We start from the raw sequence: 10,022 nt of genomic DNA, 5'->3' as shown, positions 1-10,022 counted from the left end.
AGTTAAAAAAGGATATATTTGCATCTATGTTGAACATGTACAGTCTTTTTTCCCCTCTCATTCTCTAAATAAGGCAGTGTAATTACAAGAGGATGTGCAGCAGGGTGGGGGCAGTGGGGAGAGAGCAACTCTTCAGTGTTCTTTCTTATAAGGATATCAGTCCTATTAGATTAGGGCTCTACTCTCATGACCTCTTTAGCCTTAATTACTTTCTTACTCCAAATACAGCCACACACGGGTTAGCGCCTTAACATAGGAATTTGGGGGAGGGGGGACACATACATTCAGTCCATAAGTCAGTTATTTCAAATTCCCTGCTTTACTGCAGTTAGACTAGTCCATGTTACCACAGCTTTTACCTGAGCTATTGCAATAGGTTCCTAACTAGGCTCCCTGAATTACTTCTATGCCCTTTACAGCCTGTTTCTACACTTAGCCAGAGTGAGCTTACAGAAACAAAACTTTGAGCACATCAGTGTTTGAAATATTTCAGTGACTTCCTTTGTTCTTAGGATAGACCGTGTGTTACTCTGTTTGGCCTGCTATAACAGAATGCTATAAAAACTACAGAAATGTATTTCTTACAGTTCTGGAGATTGGGAAGTCCAGTATCAAGGCACTAGCAGATCTGTTGTCTGGTGAGGGCCTACTTCTTCATAGGTGACCATATTTTCATTGTGTCCACGTGGTGGAAGGCACAAGGGGCCTCCCTTTTGGGTCTCTTTTATAAGGGCTCTAATCCCATTAATGAAGGCTCTGCCGTGATTACCTAATCACTTCCCTAAGGCCCCATCTCAAAATACCATCACACTGGGAATTAGATTTCACCCTAATGAATTCAGTGAATTTTGGGAAGACATAAACATTCAGTCTATGGCAGAGCCAAATCTTTAAACTTTCCTCTTCCTAGTAAGGCTTCTTTGGTGTAGCCCATTCTTACTTCTCCAGCCTCATCTTGCACTATGTCCCTAGGTTTCCTGGGATTTGCGTAGATTCACTTTCTTTTAGCTTTTCCAGCCTGTTTTCTCTTGTTAACACCCACTCTTCTTTCAGATGTCAAATCCATCATTACTTCTGAAAGGAAGCCTGCCAGGATATATTCCTATCTAGGTCAGTGCCCTTCCCCTTGATACCATTTTCCTTCCCTGAAAGGAAATCCACAACAGGTTTAATTGTGTGAGCCTTTGAGTTGCACAAGATGGCAAGTCCATGAGAGCAGGAATTGCTCTCCTGCCCATCTATCCATCCTTGTTCCCAAGCCATCACCAGGCATTGTGCTTAAGCCCTCAATAAATACTTGTTGAATGAATGAAAATGTTTTTAAGAATGTACTAAGTCTCGGCTGGGTGTGGTGGCTCACGCCCATAATCCCAGCACTTTGGGAGGCAGAGGCAGTTAGATCACCTGAGGTCAGGCGTTCGAGACCAGCCTGGCCAATGTGGTGAAACACCGTCTCTACTAGAAATACAAAAATTAGCCAGGCGTGGTGGTGGATGCCTGTAATCCCAGCTACTCAGGAGGCTGAGGCAGGAGAATCGCTTGAACCCAGAAGGCGGAGATTGCAGTGAGCCAAGATCATGCCACTGCCCTCCAGCCTGGGCAACAGAGCAGGACTCCATCTAAAAAAAAAAAAAAAAAAAGAGCCAGGCGCGGTGGCTCATGCCTGTAATCCCAGCACTTTGGGAGGCCGAGGTGGGTGGATCACAAGGTCAGGAGTTCAAGACCAGCCTGGCCAGCATGATGAAACCCCATCTCTACTAAAAATATAAAAAATTAGCCAGGTGTGGTGGTGTGCACCTGTAATCCCAGCTACTTGGGAGGCTGAGGCAGGAGAATTGCTTGAACCCAGGAGGTGGAGGTTGCAGTGAGCTGAGATCATAAGAAGACTCCATCTCAAAAAAAAAGAAAAAAGAAAAAAAAGAATGTGCTAAGTCTTTTTACTGATCTATCCACTTTAAGTAGTATCTGTTAGCCCTAAAGCATATTACATTCTGTTAAATTATAACCTTTTCTGCCTTGTTTTTAGAATTGACTTAAAATCTGACATTAATAAAGTTAAAATATTACATTTTTAGAAATATTTACTGAAGATCTAATTAGTATGAGAGTATGATATCTTTTCTGTAATCCAAGATCACTAAACCTGTGATAGGCAAAGGTTCATTTTCTAAACAGAGAGATAAAACTGATTCCCCTTAAATTCCTTCATTTGCCTAAAATTATGCCATAGTTTATTTTGCTTTTTAATTTCTTTTTATTGTGAAGCTCATGGGTTTTTGTTTTCCCGTTACTTTTCTTGTTTATTAATGTCATAGGAAAAATATACCTGGATCTTATCATCAGATTAAGACTGTCCGTATTAAGGTTACTAATCATATAATTAATATATTGAGAATTATTATTCTTGAAGATATTTTTCACATAATCATTTGACTTTTGTCTTAATTTAGTATTCTTATAATTTATTTTGAAATACTTTCAACTTTATAGAAAAGTTGTAAGTGTAGAAAAAGAACTTTCTTGGTTCCCAGCTATTAATATTTCACCATATCTGCACTCTCTGTCAACACGTGTTTAGCAATTACCATTAGCCTTTTTCTGAACCATTTGAGAGTAAGATACAGACATCATGCCCATCCATCTGTATTTCTAGTATGTGTTTTTCCTGAACAAGGACACACTCTTACCTAACTCCTCCTTTCTTTCTCTTTCCCCCTTCCTTCCCTTTCCCTTCCCCCTTCCCCTTCCCCCTTTTCCCTCCCCCATTTAGTCCCCTGGGGACTGGCTTTTGTTTATAATTTCTCATATCCTCCTCCACTCCTCAAGTTCCCTCTCTACCAGCCTCAGAGTACCCTTCTTTTGCAGACTTGGGGGTTGGGAGATAGAGTGGGATCCCAGTTTTGGGGAGAAGAGGGTCTCCCTTAGGTGACATTGAGCTTTGACTTGTGTCTCCCTGGCTTTGGGAAGCCATGGGAATCAAAGTCACACTACTTGGTTTGTCACATGCACATAGGACACAGGATTTCAGTGCTCTGTGTACCATTTTGGATGCATACTTTCACTTAGATTTTATCCCAGTGATTCTTGAGAATTGTCCCAGTTCTTTGATTCTTTAAGCATATATACTTTTAAATTTTTTTATCCAGCATTTTCAGTTTGAGGAGTGGCCCAATTAACCTATTCAGCCTTATTCCTAGAAACAGATGTTTTATTTTAATTGAATTTTTTCCAATTCATTCTCTTGGATTCTTTGTCAGTCATAATTTCTTTCTTTTATACTATTGACTTTTCTCAAATGTTTGAGAATTTTGTACACAGCAAGGAAGTAAGAATATGACCGATTAGCATGGGTGGGGCCTAAGGATAAGAGTGGAAGTGTTGCTTAACTTATATATACTTGGTAACTATGCTTTATTTGGTAATCTTTTGCAAATTTATTCATTCAGATGTTTATGGAGTGCTTCCCAGGTGCACGGGACTGTAATTAGTGTTTGGAATATAGTAGTAAATTAGACAGGTGGAGTTTACATTGCAATATAGGCAGGCTTTAAACAACTAAGTGTGTCATTATATAATTATAATTTTGATAAATACTATAAAGGGGAAGTATGTGGAGCTATGCAAGTATGCAAGACAGGCACCTGACCTAGTACAGGACTCTTGAAGTTGAAACTTCTGAAAGAGTAATGAAAATTAGCTAGGAAAGTGGTAAGGGAGGTGATGGGGAAGAGGCCTAGGAGAAAAAATATATATAGCCGGCCCTTCGTATCTGTATTAGTCCGTTTTCACGCTGCTGATAAGGACATACCTAAGATTGGGCAATTTACAAAAGAAAGAGGTTTATTGGACTTACAGTTTCACGTGGTTGGGGAGGCCTCACAATCATGATGGAAGGTGAAAGCCACCTCTCATATGGCAGCAGACAAGAGAAGAAGAGTTTGTGCAGGGAAATGCCCATTTTTATTCATTTATTATTATTATTTTTGAGATGGAGTCTTACTCTGTCACCCACGTTAGAGTGCGGCGGCACAATCTCAGCTCACTGCAACCTCCCCCTCCAAGATTCAAGTGATTCTCCTGCCTCAGCCCCTCGAGTAGCTGGGACTACAGGCATGCGCCACCATGCCTGGCTAACTTTTTTGTACTTTTAGTAGAGACCAGGTTTTCCCATGTTGGCCAGGCTGGTCTCAAACTCCTGACCTCAAGTGATCTCCCCACCTTGGCCTCCCAAAGTGCTGGGATTATAGGCGTGAGCTACCACACCTGGCCAAAACTCCCATTTTTAAACCATCAGATCTTGTGAAACTTACTATCATGAGAACAGCAAGGGAAAGACCTGCCCCCATGATTCAGTTATCTCCTACAGGGAACCTCCAACAACACATGGGGATTATGGGAGCTACTAGATGAGATTTGGGTGGGGACACAGAGCCAAATCATATCTTTATCCATGGGTTCCATGTTCATGGATTCAACCAAGGATTGAAAATATTCGAAAAAATAGATGGTTGCATCTGTACTGAACATGTATAGAATTTTCTTGTCATTATTCCCTAAACAATACAGTATAACAACTATTTACATGGCACTTATGCTGTATGAGGTATTATATGTAATCTAGAGCAGATTTAAATTATACAGGAGGATGTTTGTAGGTTATGTGCAAATACTATACCATTTTATATAAGAGACTTAAGCATCTGTGGATTTTGGTATCTGTAGGGGATCCTGGAGCCAATTGTTGACAGATACCAAGGGACAACTGTATATTCTGAAGGACTTTTTCCTAGTCAAACTTTATTCTCTTTATTTAGGAATGGGTGCCCTGCTGAGAGACTTCAGCCTATACTTCATTGATCAGAATCTGTTAAAAGGGTAGCCTTTCCATTATAGCAGTTTCAATCAAGGGAGAACAAGTTTGGAAAAAAAGATTGAGCTAATGATCTACAATATCTGCTACAGAAGATGATTTGATTCCAAAAGAGTATTTAAGGTTTGTTGAGATAGAAGGAAAATATAAAGAATAAAATCCTAATGAAGAGAATGTAGGAACACTAAATCAGCCCAAAAACTCATATGCAATTTGCCCAAGAAAGAAATGAAACATTTTATTAAATGCATAGAATAGAAAAAAAAAAAAAAAGAATAAGGTTGAGGTTTAGTCTATATAGTATTTTAAAATTATAATCATATCTTTAGTATTTAATGATATTCAGTCCTACTTTGCCACAACTAATATCAATAGAATTACTTATAAAATAAAGACCTTGAGGGGAGAAAAGGTTGATAAAGGATAGAATAAATACTAATAGACTTTAGTCTTTAATAAAAAGAAACAATTACAGATAGGATTAAAAAACTAAAATCTGGTACCTTGCTGCCTGTAAGAAACACCTGAAGTAGAAAGATACAGACAAATAGTAGGCTAATCTTTTACTGTTAGCTCATTTCTTTGTACTGGTAAATCATGTTTTATTATGTGAATATATTTCGTTGTGATGTCAGCTGAGAGGACCTAGACACAACCATATCCTAGCAGCAATGAGCACAGGTAGTGCCCATATCTTACTTTCTAATACCATTCTCTAAAGAGGGCACACGGCTCCTTGGAGAGATGCCTGCTTGTGGAACTGGGGCAGGACTTTTTTTTTTTTTTTTTTTTTTTTTTTTTGAGATGGAGTCTCACTCTTGTTGCCCAGGCTGGAGTGCAATGGCGTGAACTTGTCTCACTGCAACCTCCACCTCCTGGGTTCAAGCAATTCACCTGCCTCAGCCTCCCGAGTAGCTGGGATTTCAGGCATCTGCCACCATGCCTGGCTAGTTTTTTTTTGTATTTTTAGTACAGACAGGGTTTCAACATGTTGGCCAGGCTGGTCTTGAACTCCTGACCTCAGGTGATCTGCCCGCCTTGGCCTCCTAAAGCGTTGGGATGACAGGCATGAGCCACCGCGCCTGGCCAAAAATATGTCTTAAAGTGCCATAAAGTAAAGAAGTACTGAAAAAAAACCCCAAGATAGCAAAAAGTTACAAGAACGATGGGGTATGCCAGGGGGACACAGGAACCAAATGAAAGCATTCTCAATGACTAAATCTAAAACAATTTGAGCAACAAAATACAGTAGTATTGGTTTTTAACTCAGTATAAAATAAATATCCATGATTCTATACTGATATAAATAAATAGATTAATAAATAAGGGAGAAGGGCCGTATTCTCCACACAGAAGAATTCTGTAGATACTCCACTCTCAAGGAGGAGGAGGAGAAACGCCTCAGGCCTTAGGTGTGGGCTATGCATAATGACTTTCTTCCAAGGAGTGCGGTCTGGAAATGGGGAAGAGTAACTTTATTTTATTTTTATTTATTTATTTTTTTGAGAGGGAGTCTTGCTCTTTGCAAAGATAGTTGAGCTCCTATACATCTCACACCCACTCTCCCCTATGAACATCTTACGTTACTATGGTATACTTGTTACAATTAATGAACCAATAATGAGACATTATTTAAAGTCCATGCTTTCTTCAGATTCCCTCAGCTTTCCTTTTTCTGTTTCAGGACTCCATCCAGGGTACCACATGATATCTGTCAGCATGTCCCCGTACTCTTGGCTGTGACAGTTTCTCAGACTTTCTTTCTTTTCGATAACCTTGACAGTGTTGAGAAGTACTGGTCAGGTATTGTGTAGAATGTGCCTCAATGGACAGTGTCTAATGTTTTCCTCATGGTTACACTGGGGTTGTGGGTTTTGAGAGGAAGACTACTGAAGTGTCATTCTCACCAATGGTATCAAGTGAACACACTAGCAACATGATTTATGCCTGCTGATGTTGACCTTCACTACCTGGCTGAGGAGTTTGTCAGGTCTCTCCATTATAAAGTTACTCTTTTCCAGCCGGGTGCCGTGGCTCACGCCTGTAATCCCAGCACTTTGGGAGGCCGTGGTGGGCAGATCACGAGGTCAGGAGATGGAGACCATCCTGACTAACATGGTGAAACCCTGTCTCTACTAAAAAATACGAAAAATTAGCCAGGCGCGGTGGCGGGCGCCTGTAGTCCCAGCTACTTGGGAGGCTGAGGCAGGAGAATGGCATGAACCTGGGAGGTGGAGCTTGCAGTGAGCCGAGATTGCGCCACTGCACTCTATTCTGGGCGACAGAGTGAGGCTCCATCTCAAAAAAAAAAAAAATAAATAAATAAAATAAATAAAGTAGTACCTATTAAGTTGTTGAGAGCACCATCGAAGCTGTCATTACCAAAATATTTATACTGCTATATTCTTTGTTCCAGAAAGGATTGAATATGGAAATGTCCATGTTACCAAGAGAGAAAAACTATAATCTAAAACGAGAAAAGACGTCAGAAAACCAAAATAAAGGAGGAAATGGAAATTAGGAAAAAAGTGAATACTGGAAATTGAATAAAATTGCAGTTGTCCTGAAATATTTCAGCCAAATTCACATCAACCTTACCTTAAGAAAGAAAAGCAAACTAGCAAAATTATAAATGAAAATAAAGTTCAATGCAGAGGAGTCTAAAAATTTATTAGAGAAAGTTAGCAAAATGAGTACAGCCCCAGAAAGATTTTCTTCGAACTTTTTCATTAAAATACAGTATTCAGTCATTTAATAGATATTGATTGAGCCTCTGGTAGGTGTCAGGCTCAATTAAATACCGTGGATACAGTGTTGGAACTAAACATCCTTGCTTTCATCACACACTTACATTCTAGAGGAAATAAACAAAACAAATATGCCAGATGGTGTTAGGATTCTGCATTCATTTGTAGGACTGCCGTAACAAAGTATCACAGACTGAGTGGCTTCAGAGACAAATTAATTTACTCACATTTTTGGAGGCTGTAACTCTTAAGATCAAGGTGTCAGAAGAGCTGATTTCTTCCGAAGCCGCTTTGCCTTGCAGATGACCGTCTTCTCCTTGTGTGCTCTCATAGTCTTTCCTCTGTGTGTGTTTGCGTCCTAATCTCCGGTTTTTTTTTTGTTGTTGTTGGTTGTTGTTTTTGAGATGGAGCCTTGCTCTGCCGCCCAGGCTGGAGGGCAAAGGTGCTATCTTGACTCACTGCAACCTCCGCCTCCCAGGTTCAAGTGATTCTCCTGCTTCAGCCTCCTGAGTAGCTGGGATTACAGGTGCACTCCACCACACCTGGCTAATTTTTGTATTTTTGGTAGAGATGGGGTTTCATCATATTGGTTAGGCTGGTCTCGAACTCTTGACCTCGTGATCCATCCACCTCGGCCTCTTTAAAGTGCTGGGATTACAGGGATGAGCCACCGCACCCGACCTAATCGCCTCTTCTGAAGACATCTGTCATATTGGATTAGGGCCCACTCTGATCTCCTTTTTTAATCTCCTTTTTAAGGACCCTATCTCAAAATGCAGTCACATTCTGAGATCCGGAAGTTAGGACTTCAACAAATGAATTTTGGGGGTGGAGGGACATAATTTAGACCGTATCAGATAATACATTATGCTGCGGTAACAAATGAATCCCAAAAGCTCAGTGATTTAACACAACAAGGTTTATTTTTCCACCATGGAAAACTCACTGAGCCAGGCAACTTCCCAGGACAGCTGACCTAGTCAGTGACTCAGTGATTCAGGTTGTGTCCACTCTGTGACTTCGCCACTGCAACATGTGGTGTAGATCACTGCAGCAGGCCATTGGTTATAGGGCCTGACCTAATTGCAAGGGTTATATGAAGGGGGCTGGTAGCAAATAGATATTTTTAATTTGCTATAAATATCTCTGCCAGAGATGGCAATAAGTGCTAATAACAAAAACCAAGCAGGGAAAGGTGACATTGATAGGAGTGCTGTTTCACAAAGAATGGTCAAAGGCAACCTGAGAAAGTCACATTTAAAGAAGCCACAAAGGAAGTGAGGAAATGGAAGGAAATGTTCTACTCTTGAGGAAAGTAAGGAACAGCAAGGAAGCCAGGTGGCTAGAGCAAAGCAAGTAAGAGGACGATGAGAAGTAGGGGCTAGATCATGCAGGACTTTAGAGCCAAGCACTTTTGGATTTTATTCTGAATTGGGAGAATTTTGGGGTTGACATGCTCTGACTTAGGTTTTGAAAAGTCACTTTGGTGATTGTGTAGAAAAAAAAAAAAGACTGTAAGGAGGCAAGGATGGAAGTCGAGAGAAATACACAGCAGTCACCCACGTGGGAGGTCCTAGGGCTGGGTTTGGCTGGGCTGTAGCACGCTCCTGGATGATAGTTACATGCTCTCCTCCTTTCTCAAACCACCAGTACCTCTCTCCCTCTCCTCACGCTCAGCGTTTATTTTATTAAACTATCAACAATCAGTAGAGAAATTCCACATGCATCCGTTACAGAAACATCAGGGGTTCTGTCTAAGTCTTGCAGCTCACTGCTGAGGAAGAAGAGTTTAATCACGTGTTTCAGCCAAGGAGATGGGGAGGTCAGTCTCAAATCCATCTCCCTGACTGACTAAAATTTAGGGTTTATATAGCAGGGAAGAAGTATAACAATGTGTTAGAAAACAGGAATTACGCAGGGGTAAGGAAATAAAAGTAAAGGTCTGGCATCTCATTGTCTGAATGTGGTGATCTGGTAAGTTTCAGTTCTTTGATACTTTTTGAGAGGCCAGGGGTCCTTCCTGAGAAAGGAACTCAGATAAAACAAATGTAAGTTTTGAGCTTTAAGAAAAGAAGGGTCACTTTCTATGTTTGGCCAAAAGAACTGTCTGTGGGGCTACTGGGTCAGTTTCATGTTCAACAACAAATCTACCAAGCTGTCTGTATCTGTGGCCAGCCATTCCTTTTCTCTTGTTTCTTCCTTATCTTAGGATGACTCCTCCAATCTACTCAAGATTTTCCTTCCTACAGTTGTCACTCTCTTGTACATCCAGTTACTACAGCATTTGTATTAGCATATAAATATTTAAACAGAAAACCTCAATCCCACATCTCTTACCTGCTATGATCCTATTTCCCTGCTCTCCTTTACAGGAAGAGAACAATGCTTGTATTTACTTGTCGGCA

The sequence above is a fragment of the Macaca mulatta genome, chromosome 9 (assembly GCF_049350105.2).
Source record: "Macaca mulatta isolate MMU2019108-1 chromosome 9, T2T-MMU8v2.0, whole genome shotgun sequence".
NCBI classification, from domain to species: Eukaryota; Metazoa; Chordata; class Mammalia; order Primates; family Cercopithecidae; genus Macaca; species Macaca mulatta.
This window is presented reverse-complemented; position numbering follows the sequence as displayed.